This window comes from Vicugna pacos, chromosome 20, assembly GCF_048564905.1.
Source record: "Vicugna pacos chromosome 20, VicPac4, whole genome shotgun sequence".
In the NCBI taxonomy this organism is placed as follows: domain Eukaryota; kingdom Metazoa; phylum Chordata; class Mammalia; order Artiodactyla; family Camelidae; genus Vicugna; species Vicugna pacos.
Genome location: NC_133006.1, coordinates 32,929,007 through 32,953,197, shown reverse-complemented (window position 1 = coordinate 32,953,197; position 24,191 = coordinate 32,929,007).

Sequence of the window (24,191 nt, the reverse complement as noted above, 5' to 3'; positions counted from 1 at the left end):
ACACTCTAGTCTCTCTCAGATATAAGTCTCATCTCATTCTTGGACTTTCAGCACTTTTAAGATGTGAATCTACTTTCTTCTGGCCTCTGTGGTTTCTGAGAAGTTCATAGTCCTTCAGACCATTGCTCCCCTGTATGCAATGTGTCATTTTTCCCTAACAGCTTTCAAGATTTTTTTTTTCATCTTTAGTTTTCAGTAGTTTGACTATGATGTGTCAGGTGTGTTTGATTTTGTGTTTACCATACTTGGAGTTCGCTGAGCTGCTTTAAACTAAGTTTATGTCTGTTTCCAATTTTGGACATTTTCAGCTCTCATTTTCTTTTCCTTCTCTTTCTGGAATTCCCATGATATAGATGTTAGACCTTTTGATGTTGCTCTAGAGGTCCCTGAGGCTCTCTTTTTATTTATTTTTTCTCTCTGTTCTTCAGATTGGATCATTTTTATTGATCTATCTTCTAATTCACTCACTTTTTTTTTCTATTCTCTCTCTTCTGATCTTGGGCTTATTCAATACATTAAAAAAATCAGATATTTTATTTTTCAGTTCTATAGAATTAGTTCCTTTTTATAGTTTCTATTTCTCTGCTGAGAGCTACTTTCTTTCTGTTCATTGCAAGTATTTTTGTATTTATTTCATGGATCACAGTTATAAAAGCTGCTTAAAAATCTCTGCCTGAAAATGTTAACGTCCGGATCATCTCAGGGTTGACCTATGTTGCTTCTCTTTTTTCCCTGACAACTGGTCACATTTTTCCGGCTCTATGTGCTCTATGTATGTCTGAGCAACTTTGCTTTGGTGTCCTGGCCACCATGAATATTCTGTCAGATTATTGTTATAATTCTCTGAAAAGTGTTGATTTTTGTTTGTTTGTTTATCAGGCAATCAACCTAGTTAGATTCAGACTGAAAGTTCAGTTTTGCCCTTTGTGGGCAGTGGTTCTAATCTCAGTTCAGCTTTGAAGCTTTCCGTGTGCTGCTCTGAATCTGTCAGTGTGTGCCACTTAGGGATGAATGCAAGTTGGGCTGTGGTTTAAATATCAGTTCAGTTCGCAAAGCCTTGGCTCTGTTGGTTTGGGTCTGATCCACACGTGCTCTAGGGTAGGTTCATAAACAGAATTATGGAAGAATTTGTCTTCCCCACACTCTCTGCCCATAAAACCCCCTTTTCCAGCTCTCAGTCCATAATGCTGGGAATAGTAGCTCACTGGTAGGTGCCTGCCACTGGGACCTCCTCCCAGTTCTGTGCTTGGGGTTGCCCTCAGGGCAAAGCTGGGAGAAGAGGGGAGAAAAGACCTGGGGGATTTATTCCCTTGCTGGTCACTGCAAGTTTCCACTTCTTTCTCCAATCGCCCTGCTTTGGGTTCGTTTCCAGAGATCACAGGTAGTTACATTTTGTATTCTGTCCAGAGTTTTCAGCTGTGGCGGGCTTGCCCTGCTCTGGCAGAAAAGGAGTCTATGTTCACATGGGAAAGTACATTTTCAAGGAGTCTGGAGAGATAAAAAGAAAAAAGAAGGGGACAGCAGGATGAAACTGTGGTAGGGGGTCAGGATGGAGGGAAGGATGCTTTAGAAAAAGGGGGGACTTGCTTAAAAGGCACAGAGACCCCCACGGGAGGTAAAATAAGAAAAATGACCTGCCTCAGTTGAAGATGAAACTTTGCTAAAAGATGCTAAAAGGACTCTGAAAATTAGGTCCATGCAGGCAGATTGTGGGCGAAGTTGAAACTTGGAGAAGTGACCTGTAAGGGAATGAATTTCCCAGGTTTCTTTCTTTCTTTTTTTTCTTTTCCATGGCTTTGACCTCTGGAGCACCTCAAACACAGAGATGGGAAGGTGGGCTGCCACAACCCAGATAATATCCCATTTCTTTGACCTGAAGAGCTGGGTAAAGGGGTACTTGTGGACCAGAGTGTGGAGAGGAGAGAGCCATGGAGAAAGATGCATAATTCTGTATATGAACCCACACTCTGCATGGTCATATCAGGGACAGAAATGATGGGTGTGGCTTGGAGGAGAAGAAGGATGCTTTTTTCTCTGAGCTGGAGGAAGGGAGGTGAGGATGGATGATTCCCAGAACTTTGTGGGTGAAGAGAAAGAAAGCTGAGTTGTCTGACATCTTACAACCTGCTGAGATCACCTGCCAAGAGTGAGGGGGGCTGGGCGGAAGAAGCCTTTAGCTCATCAATCCCTCACCAAGAGGCCTGATTCAAGTCACTGTGCTAGGATCATTTCCTCTCTGGCGGAGGCCGGTTGCCTGTAAGCCACCACTGTCTCCAGAGGAGCTCAATGCCGGGGCAGAACTCAGCAGGCGACAGCCAGGTCTAAACTTGGGTAACATGTGCACTGCATAGTCTATCTCTAGAGTTGAAAATGGCTTTGGAAAAAAAAAAAATCATACAATTATAATATGTGGACCACAGAAGAAAGAAAAGTTAGCAATGTTCTGGGAATCCTGCCCAGCTCTTTTATGATTCTGAGTAGTAAAGTTACAACATGCCACATGCAGACTTGTTTGGCAGCGTGTGCGTTGAAGTGTGTGTGTGCTTAGTCAAGGCCTCTCACTCATCTATTTCATTTTTTGCCAGACTTGCCATTATTAATGAAGAGCGACTGAGCCTCGTGGCAGGTCTGAGTTAGCTCTGATGTAATTGTCCATTATCTCTCTTGTAATCGCTTTCAGGCAGTTGGGATCCTGCCCTTCCATTTCCTAAGACCCGACTCCCAGCACTCCGGTTCTTGGTGAATCAAAATGCCAAGTCACTTCAGATCAGCTTTCTTCTGCCTTCCTCCTCTGAGCACGAAACTCTGTGCCTCTCCTACTTGCAGAGAAAAGTCATTTAGAGATTTAATGTTGATTTCACTTCTATTAACTATGGTACAATATCAACATTTTCCTCCAGGCAAAGGTACAAATGACACATTTTTTCCATGTGTGGTTGGTGCATGTGTATGTGCTCGAAGACTGTTTTTATTAAAACAAAGCAAGATCTACTTCCTGTGAAACTCAGTGTTTTGTTATTAACCGGTGGGGTTTTGTGTCTCTGTGTCAGAATCTCCTCAGCTGGGGTAGGGATCGGAGGGGTGCGTACTGACTAAAGATCCACCCGAGAGCATCAAAGTGGTCTCAGATGAATCTCAAGACACGGAAAGGAGAAGCCTGCTTCAGAGACTGGAAAATGACACGGAAATGGGCTATCAACCACAAACTGCCAAGCTGATTAGTCTAAAATTAATAATGGGCTGAGCGATGATCTCCCCTTGACTTTGGCAGGGATTTAATATGTGTTTCAATCACCCAGGTAATCTTGTTTTTTTTAAAAGTGAATTCTAATGTCAAACTAAATAGGACACTGGTCTCAGAAATGAGTTTTTGTCTCAATAAATCAGAGTCCTGTGGATGGTTTATGAGCTCTAGAAAGAAATGAAGGTGTAGAAGCCTAAGTATTTGGGGCTAAAAAAACTGTTTTGAAATCATCCAGTCCAACGTCTTTATTTTATAACCAGAAATTGGAATGTAAGAGAAGTTAAGCAACTTGCTAAAGGTCACACAGCTGATGACTGATGTAGTCAAAACTCCGACACTGTATCTACTCCTCTGTGCTTTCCACTGTACCCTGAAGATTCCTGCTTATCTTGCTGCGTTTGTTTTGTCTCTTTCCATTGAAAAGTTCAAGGTTGTGAAGTGTGGGAAGGTGGGGAGAGTTTACAGAGAGAAAGTCCCCGGAAAAGGACTCGGTTTCTCAGAAGGGGATGGCCTGACCGTGTTGATCCTAATTTATTACAAGCTTTCTATTATAAGAAGGCCTGTGATTCTCACTGTAAGAAGACTCCCGGCACTCTGAGACTCCTGAGACTCTCCAGCATTTAGCAATGATGCCAGACCAGCAGCTCCCTTCACCGTAAAGCACTCACTGTGACTGGCGTTTCTTGTCTATGCAACGCTCCCCCACCCCCACCCAGAGGAGCCAGCACACCCAGCTCATCATCTGATTACGATGGACATGTTGCAGACAGACTTAAGATTCTGCAGGTGCCCTTGGACTTGGTTAGCAGGAGAGTTTCCCCTTGGAGACAATCCCCAAAGGAATGCACAATGAAAAATGCTAGGGACTTCCAGGCAACTTAGAAACTGTGGATTTTATTTACATTTTCAATGGCTGCCCTCTCTCCTACGTACACGTTCACTTTCCTCCACGTGGGCCAGTCTGATCAAGACAAAGCCAGCTAAGAAGAGTTTCTTAGGTGTTATGCAGGAAGTAGCCTTTCCTAGTGTTGCAAAATCAGGACAGGCCATCAGACATTGTCCAAATCAGAAGTAGAGAAGTCAGACTGTCCAAGTGAGCCTAAAAATTCAGGCTCAGGGCCCAGCAGCACGGACTTGAACTAGCCTGCCTTGCAAACACTCACAGCCACCAGCTGGGCTGCTGGGGTGAGACACTACCCCGAATCAGAGGTTATCTTCTGGGATACTCTGAGCACTGTGCTTCTTCTGTTCCCCAGATTCCCCTCCTTCCTTCTCCTATTGCAGGAACCAGACATAGGCCACCTGGGCAGTGATCCACAGAAAGAAAGGAGTTCAGCTCTGCTATACAAGACCCAAGACTCATTCATACACAGGCTACCAGCTTAGCCACATCCCTGATCTCAGCTGGAAAGGCTCTTCCTCCCATAGATACCTAAGTGACTGTTCTTAAAATTCTTTTTTTTTTTAAACCAAATTAGAAACATTAACTTGTGGGAGCAGGAGGTTTAAAATCAGGAGTTTCAAGGCCCAGCCCCAGTGGGAACACAGCCACAGCTGGATGCAGGGCTTGAGGAAGATCACTTTTAATCTTTTTGTATCTAAGGGTCCATCTCTCTCAAATAATCTCTACAGTCATTGCCCCGTAAAAATTCTGTGTTTAGTGCCCAATTATGGCCAAATGATGCAGTCATTATAACTGCCCCCCACCACGGACCTTCACACCACTCATACTCGGCACTGCACGCTCTGTCTCCCCACTTGAGGTGGGTCCCAGGGACCACAGTCGGTGGAAGTTTGTAAGAAATGCAAATCCCAGGTCTTGCCCCAGACTTGCTGAAACGGACTCTGCATTTTAAGAAGATCTCTGTGTGATTGGTTTTAGAAACACTAAACTCAGACAAACAGCCAATGAGAATGAAAAAAGTCATCAATCCTGTTGTTTTGTGGGGAGTGAGTCTCTTTGGGTAAAAACCAACTAAAAAATCTGTTTGTTATTTGTTATATATGTACATATAACAAATAAACTGTGTATTTGCTACATTTTACATATTTGTGTATGTATATATACATATAGTCCATTTGTGTCTAGAAATGCATCCTCTCAGTAAGGAGTTAAATAAGATTAGCTTTGTAATCAAATTCTTGTATCACCTACTAAGTAAGGAGCACTCCATTTGTAGGACTGTGCCAGGAATTGGCTACAGTGATAAAATGTATGTACTTTCTGCCCTCCTGGAATTCATCATCCAGTAAGAAGTTCTCCCAGTAAGAAAATAGAGACCCTGTCTGTCACATCTCTGTGCCTTCCAAGGAAAGGGTCTAGAGCTAAAACAGTATAGTACATGCTCACTAAGCTTTGCTCAGATGCAAATGATAAAAGCAGAATGCCTGGAAATTACCTGAATAATATTTTGCAACTGTTCAAGTTGTTTGGACACAACCCATCAGGAAGCTGAGAAAAACGTGGTTTACCTTTTAATTCATTTGGTTTCTTCTCATATTATCAAACTTGGAACTGTTGTCAGGTTTTGTTTGGAACGCGTAACTTTCCAAATGCAATAGAACCATGTTTCTCATTACACATAAGTAATATTTCGTGAAATATTACCTAAGCTGTTTCTACATGACAGGGGGAAAAAAGATTTCAGCAGAAAATAAAGCAATATGTTTGGCTGGAACTTGTTCTACTTTTGTTTTTTCCATATTGGTTTCCACCTTTGTTTCAAAATGTTTGTGTCTGAGGGGAGATTTCCAGACCACAGCCTTTTGGTTGAGTGACAGTGAGTCAGGTCCCCACCCTGTCTTATCTTTAATACTTTCTTTGCAATTTAAACAACAAGGAGATGGAAAGATATCCATCAGTACAGCATGATTTGAAAACACCAGCCTAGGGGGAAAAAAAGTCACAGGAAATAAAAACACAGGGAAAATCACAGTGCTGGAAGAAGCCTTGGATTGGGTCTGACCATGTGGGAGGGAGGGTGGGGTGATTGGGGGCGGCCCCGATCCCCTCACTTTGCAGACGAGGAAAAGGAGGCCCAGAAGGGAGAAAGGACTTGCCTAAGGTCAATCGAATTTTGGAGAAACAAATGGAAATGCTTTTAGAGGGACGCTTGCGGTTTGCGTAAAAGGTTCTCTTGTGAAAGCAAGACATGGATTTTCACTTTTATAACTGAGGTACATGTATAAGACAAACTGTGAGGTAGGTGATATTTGTTTGCTGCATTCCAAATGTCTTTCTTCTTCCATTCCTCATTTTAATATTAATCTGTTGAGTTTTCTCCAACTTCCCCTTGCTAATTTTTTTTTTTTCCCTCTATTGGCTTTATCAGTTACTGACGGGTACACTGAAATCCCCAACTGTGACTGTGGATGTATCTGTTTCTCCTGTCGGGACTGCCAGGTTTTGCTCTGTGTATTTTGCAACCTGTTGTAAGGTGCATACACATTCAGGACTACGATGTCTTCTTGGTGAATGGATCCTTCCATCATTAACTAAAGCTCCTTTTAAAAAAAATGTTTTTTAAGTTCCTTTTTATCCTTAACAGTTTTCTTTTCTCTGAAGTCTACTTTGTCTGATTAATACAGCTACTTAGCTTTCTTTTGATTAGCTTTTGCCTAATTTATCTTTTCTCATCCTTTACTTTAAACCTACCTTTCTCACTGTATTCAAAGTGAGCTTCTTGTAGACTGCATACAGATGGGTTGTGGATTTTTTGTTTTTAATCTAACAATCTCAGTCTTTTCATTGGGGTGCTTACATTATTTTTATTTAAGGTAACTATTGTTGGGTTTAAATTTAAGTCTACATATTACTGTTTGTTTTCTCTTTTATGCCTCTCTTTTCATCCCTCTAATTCCCCATCCCTGCCTTCACTGGGATTATTTGAATGTTTTTTAGTATTCCATTAAAATTTTTCTATTGTGCTTTTGGCTATATCAGCATAGATTTTTGGTTTTTTTGTTTTTGTTTTTCTCTCCCAGCAGTTTCTCTAGAGCTGACAATAAACATACTTAACTTTTTACAGTCTACATAGGGTCGATATTTTACCACTTGAAGTGAAATGTAGAAACTTTACCGCCGTTCAGATTCCTTTGCTCTCTTCCATTAATGTTGCAGCTGTCATATGTATTCTATCTATGTTTTGAAAACCCAGACACTGTTACAATTTTTGCTTTCAATCATTCCACGTATTTTAAAGAATGAAAGGAGAGTAATCTACTACATTTCCCTATATAGCTAACGTTTCTATGGTTCTTCCTTCATTTTTCATATTACAAATTTGCATCTGAAATTTTACAAATCTCTGTCTGAACTTTTAAAAAGCAGTTTGTTTTGTTTTGTGTGTGTGTTTTTTTTTTCCCAGTTGGACTGCTGGTTAAGAATTTTCTTAGTTTTCCTTCTGAGGCTACTTTAAGTTTTCCTTCATTTCTCAAGATTTTTTTTTTTTTTTTTTTGCTGAACATAGAATTCTGCACCAATAGTTCTTTTCTTTGAGCACTTAAAAAAAATATTGTGCCATGCTTCCTTCTGGCCTCCACGGTTTTTGATGAGAAATTCAGTCATTTTAAAAATGTCATGCCACTTCCTTCTGCTTTCATGGTTTCTGATGAGAGGTCCAGTCAATTGAAACATTCCTTGGGCTGCTTTTAATACTTTAGTTTTTAGCAGTCTGATTATCACGTGTCTTGGCACGAATTTCTCTGGGGGTCCCCCCACCCCTTTGGAGTTCTCTGAGCTTCTTGAATCTGTAGGTTGATGTCTTTCACAAAATTCAGGAGATTTTCGGCAATTGTTTCTTCCAGTTATTTTTTTTGTACTCTTCACTTTCTCTTCTTCTGGGACTCCAACAACATGAATATTAGACATTTTGGTATTATCATATAGGTCCCTAAGGCTCTGTTTGTGGTTTTTTTTCAATTTTTTTTCACTCAGCTGTTCAGATTGAATAATTTCCATTGATAGATCTTTAATTTCCTGACTCTGTCCTTTGTCATTTTCGTTCTGCTTTTGAACTCCTCTAACGAGCTTTTATTTTGGTTATTCTATTTTTTATTTTGGTTATTCTATTTTTTCAGTCTAAAATTTTTTATTTGGTTCCTCTTTATAATTTCTATTTATTTAATAAGAAATCTATCATTCTACCCTTCCAGCCATTTTAAGAGGATTTATTCTTAATTCTTGGAGCCTATCTGTAATAGCTGCTTTCAGGTCTTTGTCAAGTAATTCCAGTATCTGTATCATCTTGGTGTTGACATCTGTCGATTGCCTTTTTCCATACAAGTTGAGATTCTCCTGTTTCTTCATTTTTTATTATGTTATGAGACTCAGAGTCTTATTTAAATCTGTGGAGAAAATTGAAGTATTTATTTTACCAGCCAAACAAGCTGGTTGGATTCAGGCCACAAGTCCTGGACAGCCTTCAGGAGTTTCGATGTCTGTTTCATTCTCAAAGTCTTGCACTGCTGTTGAGATCAGTCCTGCATTTGCACCCTCCCATGGCCATTCTAGGCCCTGGGCAGGAATCCACCCCACAGGTCAGCTCTCAAAGCCTATGAGGTACTGGTTAGGACCAAACCTATATGTGAACAGTTCATGGGACTCGAAGTCCACAAACACTTGTATGGGTCGCTTCCTCGAGTTTGTCCCTCTCTGCCATCTCCACAATATAGTCCAGGCCCTAGAGGCTCCTCTTTTTGATCTTCTGGGGCTTTATTTGTTCACTTTGCCATGGAATTCAATATGCCTGTACCCAGAGCCAAGAAGTGAGAGGACAGAGAGAGTGAAATAAGTAGCAGGGTTCCCCTCACCCTCCTGGGACCACAGTTCCTCTCGTCTCAGACTTCTACATGCCTATTGGCCACTGGGACTAGGGGAGCAAGAGAAAAAACTATAAAAACAGAATCTGACCACTTTTCTTCTTCTTGTGCTGGAACTAAAGAGTGATCTTTCTCTCTGTGACAACGGTCACTTCTGGGTTTCAGGATGCCTTGAGTTCAAGCCAAAAAAAAAAAAGATAAACTCATTGATGGTTTAGTGGGACTGAGAATTCTGATGTTCTCCCCCAATCCACCTGCTTTTTTTTTCTTATTACTTTTTACTTTTCAGAACCCTCAAATAGCTGCTCCATGCAATCTGTTCAAGTTTTATAATTGCATTCAGTGGGAGAGATGGGGTGGCATGTGCTTCTCCATCTTACTGGGAATCAGAACCCCAAAAGCTTTAAAAACACAAAGTAAAACCCATGCCTAGGTCTCCGCCCCAAAGAATCTGCTTCAGTTTGTATGGGATGAAATACGAGCAAAGGGTTTGTTTTAAGATAGCCCTTGTGATTTGAATATACAACAAAGTTGAGAACTTCTGTCATAAGCAAAGATACCTAAGGGCAGATTTTATCTTTAAATCCACAGCCATGGTTTACTGCCATCTTTGCCAGACACTCTGTTGGATATGTTAAGGGTTATTTAACTTTATTGAATATGGTTAAGGATTCATACTCTGGAACGTGTGGTACCTGGTCTTGAATTCTTACTAGGACGTTCATTAATCATGTGATCTTCAACAGTTTGTTTCACCGCCAAACCTCAGTTTTGCATCCGGGAAATGGGATAAAAGTAAAACCTACATTAAAGGGTTGCTGAAAGGATTAAGTGAGAAAATGAACGTAAAGCACAGAACAGAGAGCCTGGAATGTGGCCAGTATTCAATAAACAATGGGTATTAGCACCACTCCCATCTTACAGGCAAGAAATTTGAAATTCAGACAGATTTAGTGACTCACCCAACATTTCTTTCTAGTGCTTTTAAAGTTATAACAACCAGACCCCAAAACACGCAATGGGGCCCTTGGTTGTGATTGAAATGGTTCAGATACAGTTTTGCCTTTTTTGAAAGTTTGTCCAATTCATCTGAATGTTCATGGGGATAGATCATTAAGATGTAGCTTTTTCTAGGCAGCCCAAGTTATAATAACATGTGAGCAGTGTCACGAGCAGAAAGCATTTTTTTTTGTCTAGAAACCTTCAGTGACTTCTTGCTTCCACATGTGCAAATGCTTAAGCTTTCGAATGGTGATAGAGGATCAGTAAATCCTGGACCTGTCATTCCCCTTTCTACCACTTGGAGCCCAGGAACAATGAAAAAAAATTTTTTTTTGAAACTTCTTGAACAGGATGCAAACAGATTTAGGATTGTGCTCAGAAGTACCAAGTAGATGATTGCTAGACACACAATCCATGTGCATGTAGAGTGTACAGTATGACACAAATTTGTAATTAATGTGCAGTGTTCTATTATCCAGTGAATTTTAAGTTAGCAAGGAATATCTCCCAGGTTTTCTAAATTAAAGGCTTCAAGTGATATGTTAGTTTATTTGATTCTCTTTCATTTTAATTTTCCTTTCTAATCCTTCACTTAATTTTTTAAACAGGAAAAAAAATATGTTTTTTCTTCTAGGTAGAAGAGGTCCTTCTCCCAGGAGAAATCTTATCATTATAATATGATTCCCTTTCTGAGAACAGGAGTGGTGTCTTATTCTTACATTTTATCTACCAATGTATTAATAAGAATAGTTCTTTAGAGGTATTTATTCCATCATGTAACATTATCCACATCAGAAGGACAACATCTAGAATAAATTCGATGTATCTTTTAAAACCACACTGTTGAACTATTCACAGGCTGTAAATGTTTTCTCGGTCTGTATGTGTAGGTGGAGCAAGGCGGAGTGGTGGTAATAAAGTAAGGGGAGGGCAGGGGAGAGCCGCTAGCTGTCTCAGGGAAATGTCTGTTGATTCTCTGATAGTAAAGGTCAATATTTTCCCAAATCCGAATTTGACATTCAGAACAAATCTAACTCTGTCACATCTTCATGGAACAAGAAGGAGTCCTTTACTTCGTAATTTCTATTCCTCAACCTTCTAGTAGAATCGCTTGCTTCTTTGTCGGCCATCCCTGGTAATTCTCAATGTTGAGAATTCAGCTTTGGCAGTCAAGGGTCTCGCATTACAACTGCACTTGGTGGAAGCTGTACTGCGTGGGAACAAGTCGTCACAGGGGCATACAAGCAGTATGCCCAGTAAATCTCTCTCATGCAGAAACCAGCATAAGCAAACTTGGCAATACCTTGAATGGAGGATCTTAGAAATGTAGTGACATAGTTGTAGTGAGCCAAAAGTTTTCTTGGAAAAGACTGAGTGCTTGTGACACAGGATAGGAAACCCTTGGCTCTGAATTGCCCCTATTACAAGCACACAAAGGGAAGATGGATTTTAAAACACAGCATCTCTGCTAATGAAGCTTCTTTGAACAGAGGTCGGAATTGGATCCACAGGCTTATGTGAGTACTAGATTGTTTCAGAAAAAAATATAAATGTGTCAAGTTGGGTTTTGGTTTTGGTTTTCTAACAGTATAACATAGTGGTCTAGGAGTAGTTGTGTCTAGAAAGGAAGAGACAGGCATCTATAGTTGGACCCAGTCATACCCACTGTGGATGTGCCACTCTGTGGCTCTGTTCTGCTGGTTCTTCTCTTTTCAGCAGACAATACAGAGAAAGTGAGAAAGTTGGATTTGACTAGACCGATTTTTGAACCTGCTATTTACCCAGCTATCAATGGGCTACATCTCTTCTCTGAGCCTCCCTTTCTTCATCTATACAACAGGAGCAAAACCAACAACGACCCTTTCAGTTATGATGATGGAGAAAGAGAGAGAGAGCAGTTAAAAATAACATTGAAAAGGGGGCTGGGTATAGCTTAGTGGTAGAGTGCATGCTTAGCATGCATGAGGTCCTGGGTTCAATCCCTAGTACCTCCATTAAAAAAATAATGTTGAAAACCATAATGTTTTAAATAAATGCTGATAATAACCATGGTAATAATAAAAATTAACAGTTTAATGGTAAACTTATGGAACATTATCACGTGCTAAGGGCTGCCCTGAACACTTCTTGTGAGTCTTCTCACTTGATCTTCACAGCAACTGAATTCTTTCTTTCCTTCGCTCAATGTCCAAATTCATGCATTTCATTTCGCAGATAAAGACTTCAAGATCCCTGAAGGAAGAACACTTATCCCTCCAATTCACAGGATGCCTGGTATGAATGTTTGAATACATTTAGGTCAGTAGTTCTCAACAAGGGGCGATTTTGCCACCCAGGGTACTTTGGGTGACTTCCAGAGACATTTTTACTCATCACACCTCAGGGGAGCTATGGCATCTAGTCCACAGAGGCCAGGGATGCTGCTGAACATCCTACAATGCACAAGGCATTCCCTTACAGCAAAGAATCATTCAGCTAAAATGCCTTGAGTGCTGAGGTTGAGAAATCCAGATAGAGATAAATGAAAAAAATTAGTGACTAAATGAATGCACGTGCTGAACGGTCTCCTAGAACCGAACGAGTCATGCAAACTCGATCTGGACATCAGAAGACAGCGAGCTCTTCATCTTCTCCCGATTCTGACCCCATATCTGCCCCTAATTCTTCACTTTGTGTTTGATGAGCCTTCTCCCAGCAGAGATAACCACTTCTTTCACTTCTGTGATACAACTAAACAGAAAACCAGAGAGAAATCCAGACAATCTTTTCTCCAAAGACTTCCCCCACTACCTCCACAAAAAAGACTTTGCTAAAACAATCTCTTTGAATAAATCCGGTCAGCCAAAATGAGCAGAGGAGCCAATCTGTGCAAGTTTAAAACATGAGTTGTTCCTGGTTCTGTTTAACTTTCCATCTTTATTTTCCCTTGTACTCAATGTCTGACCTGCTTTTAATTTAGTTTATCTTTCCCAATTATTTCTATTTTTGTGAGCAAGCCTTAATTTCTGGCATAAAGGCAGGGAATAAACAAATAAATTAAACAGCAAAGAGAGGTATTCCAATGTAACACTTCTCACACATTTTCCTTTTCTCCACCAGTATTTCTTGGACAGGGTTAGGGAATTTTTTTTTTCCTGTTAAGAATCACTAAATTAGTGTACAAAGCTACAAATAAAGGAAGCACCCAATAACCCACCTATTGGGGGTGAGGCAGGCATGGGGAGAGAGACCAGGGTGAAAGATATAGAAGATATTTACTCTTTAAAAATTTTGGAGGAAAAAAAAACAATACAACTTTGATTAATAAATGCAAAAATAGAAACATGCTTCAAGGACCTATTTTCCAAGGAAATGAGATAATGCAGAAGAACAGGCTGAGAGAAGGAGGAGGAAGAAGGGATATAGGAAGAAAAACACGTGTGTTCACAGGAAGACGAACAGGTCACGGGCACAGAGAAGGGCCGACCTCCTAACCACACAATTAAATGACTGTCTGCAACTTCCAACCCCTCACCCTGCTGCCCTAAAGCTTCACTCCCCTGTCGGGCAAAACCTCTGGAGATTATCGGTCCATACAGATTTTACAGTGGGACTGAGAAAGTATAAGATGAGAATAATCATTTTTCACCTTTTCAACATTGTATTAATCTTTTACTGCCGACAGGAAGCAGGAAGGCTTTATTTCTTCTTTATTTGCTCAGCAGTTCGGCTTTGCCCCACCCTCCCTCCAAAGCCACCCACAACCCCCTTTTCCTTTACAGATGAACTAGGGTGACACAGACCCTGTCCTCCCACCTCTTACCCTCTCCAAAATCAACAAGCAAAACACACGCACAGAAGCCAGTGAAGGAGAAGTCAGAAAAATTTGCTCAAGTATAAGCAAAAAAATTTAAAAAATTTTTTTTCCAATAGTGTAATTGGTTTTCTGCAATGTTCAATTCTGCAGGGGAAAATGGCTGGCAATTTTAAACACACACACACACACACACACACACACACACACACACACACACAATCCAGTAATTAGCTTGTTGGCTGGGCTGACCGACATCTGAAATAATAGGCTTTTTTTTTTAGTCATAAATGATGGCTCTTGGAGGTTAGTTATCCTGTATAAAAATCCCTGGTAAATTAATTGCTTTGCTGTTTGACTGTTGAACATTAAATATTTGATCTCCCCATAATTTCAACATTAAAGGCTTTTTCTAATTTGCTGTGTTTACATCACCAAAGCAAAATGTCTTTGACTAACCAAAGACATGTTTAGCTCTTCCAAGAGTCTGATAACAAACAACTCTAAGATAAAACATAAGTTGACCCTAATCCTGAGTATACAATTGGCAAACCAATTTTCTGAAGGAAAACAGGCAATTCTTTGAGAGAAAAGAATGGTATATGTATCTTATCACTATGGGACAGGAAAAATTTTGAAGTGCTTGAAAAGAATTGTTCATTTTCCTGTGAAGGTTAAAACAGTCCTTTTATTCTCTTGTTCCTCACCCGCCCAGATAACCTAAGGATAAATAAACAAGATCACAGGAAATCATGTAGAAATGCTATAAACCACAGTTACTAATTTGCAGCTGCAGTCACTATTTGTGCCCTTGTCTCCACAAGAGTCGTTGTGTCTTAGACCCACGGATGGTCCAAGACTTTGTTGGACAAGTGTCACCCCAGTCCTCAAAAGTTATTCCAGACTCTTCTCACCACTCATTTCCATGAGGTGACCACAATAAACCAAGGCTTGAGAGAGGGCCCTTCTTTCCAAAGGCATTGCCTATTTCTGATTGCTAAGATAATATTGAAATGTCATTGCTAGGAATTCACTCACACATTCCACACATATTTATCGAATGCATGAGAAGACAAATGACAATCCCTCTCCTCAAAGACTTTGTGGGTTTGGTGTTTGAAATAAGTCAATCATTTTGGAAGTCCACCCGTAGGCTACATGCTGTATGATTCTCTGTATATGACCTTCTGGAAAAGGCAAAACTCTGGAGGTAATAAAAAAGATCAGTGGTTTCCAAGGGCCAGAGTGGGAGGAAGGGATGAACAGGTAGACCATGGAGGGTTTTCAGGGCAGTGAAACCACTCTGCCTGATACTATAATGGTGGCTATGTGTCACTGTATGTTTGTCCAAACACAGAATCTACAACGCCAAGCATGAACTCTACTGCAAACGATGGACTGTGCGTGACTTTTATGTGTTAATATATGTGTTCATCAATTGCAACAAATGCATCACTCTAGCATGGGGATGCATGCTGATGAGGGACGAGGCTACGCATGTGTGGAGCAGGGAGTAGACAAGAAATCTCCGTACCTTCCTCTCAGTTTTGCTGCGAAGCTAACACTGCTCTAAGACATAAAGTCTCTTAAAAAATGTCCACTAGTAAAGTGTAATAGATCTTGGAAAGGGCAAAACCTTCCATTGATCAGCAATTCTGAATTCTAAGAACCTATCAGCTAATTCAGTGCCTTTCCATGGCCAACAGCAAAAAGCCACATATTTGAAGAGGATTGATGAAAGAAGATTTTGGTGGGGGCCTTTTTACAGAGATGTCTGGAGAAACGGGGCACTGTCCAGAGAAAGAAGACCTAAGTAGATCATCGTAGGAAGGTTTTGAGCAGGCAACACTCATTTGAGGAGGTTGGGATATAGAGGTTGGTAGGGCAACATGTGAATTAAAGTTTTACAGAAGGCAAGGTGGTTCAAAAGACAGTGTGAAACTTGTTGTTTATCTATTTTATTCAATATCTTGTAGCAACCTATAGTGAAAAAGAACATGAAAACGAACATATGTATGACTGAAACATTATGGTGTACACTAGAAATTGACACAACACTGTAAACTGACTATATACTTCAATAAAAAAAAAAAGAAAAAAAGACAATGTGACTCACAATGGGTCAAAGACCGAAATATGAGAGCTAAAACTATAAAACTCTTAAAAGAAAACAGAGGGATAAATTTTAATGACCTTGGATCTGGCAGTGTTTTCTTAACAAGCACAAGTAACAAAAGGAAAATGTTGAAATGAAAACCTTTTGTGCATAAAAAGTTACCCCTGAGAGAGTAAGGAGGCAACCCACAGAATGGGAGAAAAATATTTGCAAATCATATTATCTGTTAAGAGTCTAGTATTCAGAAGAGAGAAAGAACTCTTACAAGGCAACAAAAAACAACTCAAAAAATGAGCAAAGGACTTGAATGGACATTTCTCTAAAAAAGACAGACCAAAAGCCAACAAGCACGTGAAAAGATGTTCAACACCATTAGGCGTTAGGGAAATGCAAATCAAAGCCACAAGAAATACCACTTCACTCTCACTAAGATGGCTATAACCAAAACACAAAAACAAAAAAACAACCCCAAAAAGGAAAAAAACAACCGTTCGTGAGAATTTGGAACCCTTGCTTCCTTGCTGGTGGGAAAGTAAAATGGTACAGCTGCTGCGGAAGGAAAATTTGGTGGTTCTTCAGTAAGTTCAACATAGAACAACGCTATGACCCAGCAACCACACTCCTATGTACCCACCCCCCCCAAATTAAAAGTAGTTGTTTAAACAAAAACTTGAATGCTGTACATCAATGTTCTAAGCAGTGCTGTTTACAATAGCCCCACAGTGGACACAACCCAAATGTCCATCAACCCAAGAGTTAATAAACAAAATGTGGTCTAGCCATACAATGGAATTCACTCAGCCATACAAAGAAATGAATACTGACACAGGCTACTTCACGGATGATCCTTGAAAATATGCTAAGTGGAAAAAGCCAGACCCAAAAGTCCACGTATTCTCTAATTCCACTTATATGAAATGTACAGAAGAGGCAAATTCACAGAGACAGAAAGCAGATTAGTGGTTGCCCAGGGCTGGAGGGTAGGAGGGAACAGAAAATTACTGATTAATGAATATGGGGGGTTGGGGGCGGGTGATACAAATGTTCTGGAAGTTGATAGTGGTGATGTTTGCACAGCATTGTGAGTGTACTAAATGTCACTGAATTTACACTTTAAAATGGGAATTTTCTATTTGATCACATTTGGAAAAAGTGAGCTTGCTATCAAACAGAGTCAAGTCATGTCTCCCCAAATAAAATAAATGAGTAAGTTGACACAGGTGTTGGGAGCTTTGAATTGGACTGACATAATTATCTCATCACTATATCGCTTTGCACATGGATAACAAGAATATAGTCGGGAACACTGCATCATACTCGTACATAGAATCTCAACTAGCATATAATACTTGTCTGACCCTACGTACACAGACAATCTTAGTGTCTTAGTGTCTTTATTAATGAATTAGTAAACATATTCTAACCCTAGCCCTAACCCTAAACACCAGAATTTCTGGTGAACTGACACTTTTGTTGTTGGCATAATTATAACTGGCATTGTACATATAGAAGATATGGTTACCTTTTATTAAATCTGCACTAAGTATCAAAAATAGGGAAATGGAGTATAAATCAATTGCTGTATAAACCATTAGAAACATGGGTTGTATTTTCTTATCATTAGGGCTTTGCCCCTTTTTCTGTAAGTCTCTTGGGATCTTTTGTAGAAGCTGCTCTCATTAAACACCAAACTGTTAAGTCCATACTCTGGTACCAGGTACAAATTTGGTCTCAGATTCTACTTAACAATTTAAAGGAACTGACGTATTATTTTTAAAAATACATACAACATGATTCCATTTACTATTTTGCCTGGATTTCAACTAACAGGCTAGCTATCCCAGCGCTGTGGTTGCACTGAGAGGCTGGCTTTGTAGGCTGTAGAATTGTCTTTTCTTCTTGAACTGGGGAACATATACGTCTCCAACAGGTCCGTATTGTCAAAATAGGAATAGGGCCGTGTACTATCCTGATCTTACAAAAACCAAAGACAGCTGTAATAGTACCACCAGCTGTGGAAAACTTAAGAAGCGTTTCCAGGGTCTCACTAAAGGATGTGGAGAAGTCAGGCTCAAAGAGAATTTTGCCTGATTCCTAAGGCTTTCCGCCCCCACCATGCTACAGTCCAAACTTCTCAGCCAGATGTTCAAAACTTCACAATCTGACACCACCTGCTTAAACACCTATTTCGAAACTTCATAACTTCAGTTTCCCACTGTCATCAGGCTGATCTTCCTTTTATCTGATAAACATGCCATTTCATTCCTGACTTCAAGCCTCATTTCCCTCTCTTCTTACCTGTCTCAGCACATACAATCCTTCGCCCTCCTCAGAATGCAATTCCAGCCACATGTCATTCGTGAAAAATTCTGGAACCACTCCAGCTCCTGCCTAATTGACATTCTTTAAATAAATAAATACACACATAAAAATAAAAATCACTTTGAGACTAATTATTTGTATAACAAGTCTGGGTCCTTCACCGTTGTTGAAGACGATGGGTGGGTTTAGTCAATTTCTATTTCACCCTCTTTTTATAACAAGATTTCTATAACCTGAGCACAATTGACATTTGGAGCCGGAAATTCTTTGTCATGGGGGGCACTGTCTTGTGTGTTGTAGGATGTTTAGCGACATTCCCTGGCCTCTACCCACCAATGCTAGTAGTACCCACCCTTCAGTTGTGACAACCAACGAGGTCTCTTGACATTGCCAAATGCCTCACGGTAAAACCGTCCCCACTAGAGGCGCACTCCTAGGGTACCTCCCTGAACCTCAGAGGCAAGGAAGCTGAAAACTACATTTCTCAGACGCCTTTGTATTCAAGATTCAGGACGAGAAACTGGTTCTGACAAGTAGGTGAACTTTTACTAGATCTGAAAGGCTACGTTGTGGTAGGGGCCATATTCCTTTACCTTTGGCTGTTTTCAAGTGGCAGAAAGGGCTGTGAGGACGCAAAATATCTGCACAGCGATATTCCATGTCTGTTCTCCTGGGTACTGAGAGAGCTGTGTGTACATGCAGAAGGAGTGGGATGGGGTGAAGCATGGCTGGTCTGTGTTCCAGATCCCATTCTCCAGTTTTGCAAGAATCAAGAGACAATCTCCATAATAGCCGAGTCCTGGCCACTTCCAGACTCTAGCTTCCTGATTCCTGTACAGCAGCTGTTAGAGTGAGCTCTTGGACTGCACAGATCCACTGGGCCTAGTTCCCCGGTGGTCAGTTCTGTAATGCTAAAGGAGTCCGTCCCAAGGGCCACTGAGAGTGAACTCTCGAAACCTTCCACAATTTTTTTATGCATCTCGTTCATCTCATCCATCTTTTTCCCCAATAAAATAAGTGGTTTCTCTTTCCTGAATTGAACACGTGTAACGCCTTACCTGCGATCATTTCACTCTTTCAACGAACTTCCTTTCATTCTGAGTATTCAATTTCTTACAGGGAGAATCACATTTTTATTTCTCTCATCTGCCTCCCACAATTGCTACCCAGAGTGCTTCACTCAGAGTGGGAGCTAGGAAAGCAGTTCGATTAATGTGTGTTTGGCATTCACTGAGAACTTGCTCAATGAATAAAATCTTGGAAGAAGGAATGGAAAAAAAAAAAAGAGAGAGAGAGACCGCCCCACCCCAGCTCTCCCTCTTCCTCAGTGTGTTGTAGAACCTGGTTCTGCCCATCTGATTCAGAAGAAAGAAATTGCTTCCAGTGGGAAAGTGTTGTGAGACTTCCTTACTAATGGGCTCAATCATACGCCCCGTTCCAGGCAAACAGCCATGTGAAATGTCCAGAACACACTCTCTCCCCAGGATAGTATCAATCAGGCTTTTGGCTCTAGGTAGCTGTACACTGATGACTCCCAGGTTTGCGTCCCCAGGCCTGGCCATGCTCCTGGACTCCAAACTTGTATATACAAACACCTATCTGACATCTCCACTTGGATATTTGATATTCATATTACATGTAACATGTGCAAAACCAAACTCTTCTCCTAACCCAGCCTGCATCTTCGTAAATGCCAACATCATCCACTCATGTCCCAAACAACTAGAAATAATGATTCATGTCTCCCTTTCCCTCAGCCTCCCCTGTCAGACTATCAGCTATCCTCTGTTCTAACTCAAAAAGCTCTAAAATCCATCCAACTCACTCCATCTCTGCTGCTTCCATCTTGCTTTCTCTCTTTCTCCCACATTTTCAAACAAAAATTGGATCAGGTCCCTACTCATTTTAGATCTGATCTACAGCATCTCTTCAGAATAAAATCAACACTCTTTAATCCCATGAACGAAGCTTCACATGATGAGGCCATCGCCCAGCTCTCCAAACTCATCCTGCCCCCTTCTTCCCTCATTTTTCCTGCTCCAGCTCCAGGTCTTTCATTCTCTGATTTCCCAAGCTCTTTACTACCTAGGGACCTTGGCAGTTGCTAATCTTATCCCTACTATGGCTCTTTGTATGTCTAGTTCTTTTCCTCTTTTAGAATGTGGCTCACATGTCATTTTTCAGATGTGTTTTGCTTGATCAGCCCATCGTACGCAAACCTCTGAGTCATTCGCCATCCTAACCCCCTGTTAATTTCCCTTAGCACTCACTGGTATCTCAACTACCTTGTTTGCTTCTTGGTTTTCTTGTTTACTGCCTCTGCCTCCCTTCCTCCACTAGAATGGAACCCTTATTAGGGCAGGACCATGTATTTGTCTCACTGCTGCCTCTCAGCACCTGAAACAGAGGTTGGCACATTGCAGGTCTGCAGGAAATAGTTGTTGAATGGATGAATAGTTGAATGTGTTCTTATCCAGGTTATTCCATTGTGGCAAAATACGTATCACATACATTTTTACCATCTGAACCATTTTTAAGTGTTCTGTTTAGTGGCATTAAGTACATTCACTGTTGTGGAATCATCACCACCATCCATCTCCAGGGCTTCTCAGTTTGCAAAATGGAAACTCTCTGCCTGGAATGGAAACAATAACTTCCTGTTCTTCCCTGCCTCCAACCCCTGGTAACCACCATTCTGCTTTCTTTTGCTATGAATGTGACTAAGGCACAGTCCTTTTGTGACTGGTTTATTTCACTTAGCATGATGTTCTCAAGATTCATCCATGTGTTACCATATCCTTCTTTTTAAAGGCTGAATAATATTCCATTGTATGTGTACACCACATTTTGCTTATCCATTCATCCATCTATGGATACTTGGGTTGTTTCCACCTGTTGGTTATTACGAGTAATGCTGCTATGAACACGTGTGTGCAAATATCTCTTTAAAACACTGCTTTCAATTCTATTGGGTATACATATCCAGAAATGTTATTGCAGGGTCATATGATAATTCAACTGTTAACTTTTTGAGCAATTGCTATACTGTTTTCCATAGTAGCTGCATCATTTTACAATCTTGCTAACAGTGCACAAGGGTTCCAATTCCTCCACAATCTTGCCAACACTTGTTATTTTCTGTTGTGTTTTGTTTTTTATAGTAGCCATCCTAATGGGTGGGAGGTGGTATCTCATCGTAGTTTTGATTTGCAGTTCCCTAATGATTAGTGATGTTAAGCATCTCCCCATGTGCTTTTTGGCCACATGTCTTTTCCGGAGAAATGTCTGATCAAGTCCTTTGCCCATTTTTAAATTGGGGTTGCCATTGAGTTGTAGGGGTTCTTTATATATTCCGGATACTAAACCTGTACCAGATACGTAATTTGCAAATATTTTCTCCCATTCTGTGGATTTCCTTTTCATTCAGTGGGTTGTACCCTTTGATGCACAGAGTTTTTAATTTTGGTGCAGTCCAGTTTATCTATTTTTTGTTGTTGTTGCCTGAGCTTTTGGTATCACATCCCCAAAAAATCACTGCTATATCCAATGTTGTAAAGATTTTTCCCTATATTATCTTCTAAGAGCTTTAGAGTTTTAGCTCTTATGCTTAGATCTTTGATCTATTTTGAATTATTTTGTATACGGTATAAGATAAGGATCTGGTTTCATTTTTTAGCATGTGGATATCCAGTTTTCCCAGGACCATTTTTTTGGAAAAGACTGCCCTTTGCCCAATGAATGGTCTTGACATTTGACAAAAAACATTTGTCCATGTATATGACAGTTTATTCTACTTCACTAGTCTGCATGTCTGTCTTTATGCCAGTATAACACTGCTTTGATTACCTTGGCTTTGTAGTAATTTTGGAAGCAGAAAATGTGAGGTCTTCAACATTTTCCTTTTTCAAGATTATCTTAGTTATTTAGGGTCCCTTGAGATTCCATTTGTATTTTAGAATAGATTTTTCTATTTCTTCATACACACACACAAAAAGTCATTAGGGTTTTGATAGGGATTGCACTGAACCTGTAAACCACTTTGGGTGGTACTGACTCCATGACAGTGTTGTCTGCTGTTGAATTCCATTTCTTAGTATTAAGAGTTTTTCTCATCAATATTCATCAGGATCTGTAGTTTGCTTTTCTTGTAGTGTCTTTGTCTGGCTCTAGTATTAGGGTAATGCTGCCCTCCTAAAATGAGCTTGGGAGTGTTCCCTCCTCCCCAATTTTTGGAAGAGTTGGAGGAGGATTGATGTAATTCTTCTTTAAATGTTTGGTAGAATTTGCCAAAGGAGCCATCTGGTCCCGGGCTTTTCTGTATTGGGAGGCTTTTGACTACTGATTAAATCTCCTTACTTGTTACAGGTCTGTTCAGATTTTCTGTTCCTTCATGATTGAGTCTTGATAGGTTGTCTTTCTAGGAATTTGTCCATTTCACATAGGTTATTCAATTTCTCAGCATACAAATGGTCACAGTATTCTCTTACAATCCTTTTTATTTCTGTAAAATTGGTAGTCATGACCCCTCTTCCATTTCTGTAGTTATCTGAGTCCTCTCTCTTTTTCTCCCCTTAGTCAATCTAGCTAAAGGTTTGCCAATTTTGTTGATCTTTTTGAAGAACCAGTTCTTGGTTTTGCTCTTATCCAAGTTTTTTTTAGATCTTCTATTTAAAGGGAGGGGAGATGAAAAGAAAATTAATACCCTTAAGATAATTATAAACTTGACTGTGTAGGAAAGGAGAGACTTGTTGAACTGAAAGTGACATCGTCACTGCTTAGGTAAGAAATTGGAGAAGTTTTTTTTGGCATTTTTCATTCCAAACACAGCCAAGCCTGCAAAAGAGGGGCTTTATTGTGTACTTTGTGCAAAATAGATAACTGTTTTTAAAAAGCTTATATTTCCATATGTGCTTACTATGTGCCAGGCACAATTCTAAAGAACTTTACATATATTAACTCATTTAATCCTCAGGGTAACCCAATGAGGAAGATATTACTATTAGTCCCATTTTACAGATGACAAAATTGAGGCAGTAAATATCAGAACTGTGATTCCTGCTTAGAGAGTCTAGCTTCAGAGATGCTCTACTACTAATAAGTACATCCTTTTGATAGATGAAGTAGATACACAATTTGGTCTTAAGTTTGCCAGTAGGTCTGAATGCTATTTAGAAGCTAACAATGAGATGGCCTTGAAACATGTTATCCTAGCCCAGAAAGCTTGAGCTTAGGGCTTTGGGGTCCAGACCTTCCCTATTTCAAGCTTTCTTCCCAGCGTCTGGACATCCGTTTGAATCTCTGTGGTGAATTTATTACCTGCCAAGCCTCTACAATCATTGACTCAACCGGTGTCAGCATGGTGGTCCGCAATGCTAATGTGACACCATGCTGGGCAGTTGGGCATGCATGGTTAGTGTCACCTTAGGTACCTACACTTTCCTCCCCTCCCACCTGTCCCATTTTCAGACCTACTGTGTTCCCTTCATATTGTTGCTGTGGTCTCATCAAATCTCTCAAATAAAACCTGACTGTTGCCTTTGCTTCAAGGCTGAGCAATTTGATAGGGCCTGTTTTAAAAGGTCATTCTTGTTATTCACAGAGAACAATCGTCGCCAAAGCAAAACAGAGTCCAAGCATCCATACCCTGGTCAGAAACTTCCTGGGAATCCGGGGAGAGGAGGGTGGATGGAAACCTACCTTGACACAACGCTGGACCACGGACCTGACGCGATAATCTGTAGATACACACACACACATGCGCACTCGTCACAGATTTCTTCTCCCTCCTGCTGGAACACTGAGTCAGGCAAAATATTTAGAGCCTGAGCTGGGACGCTGCTAGTGAAGTAGAGATTTCAGGTGAAGAGTCAATGTGCAGAGCGGGTGCAGTGACC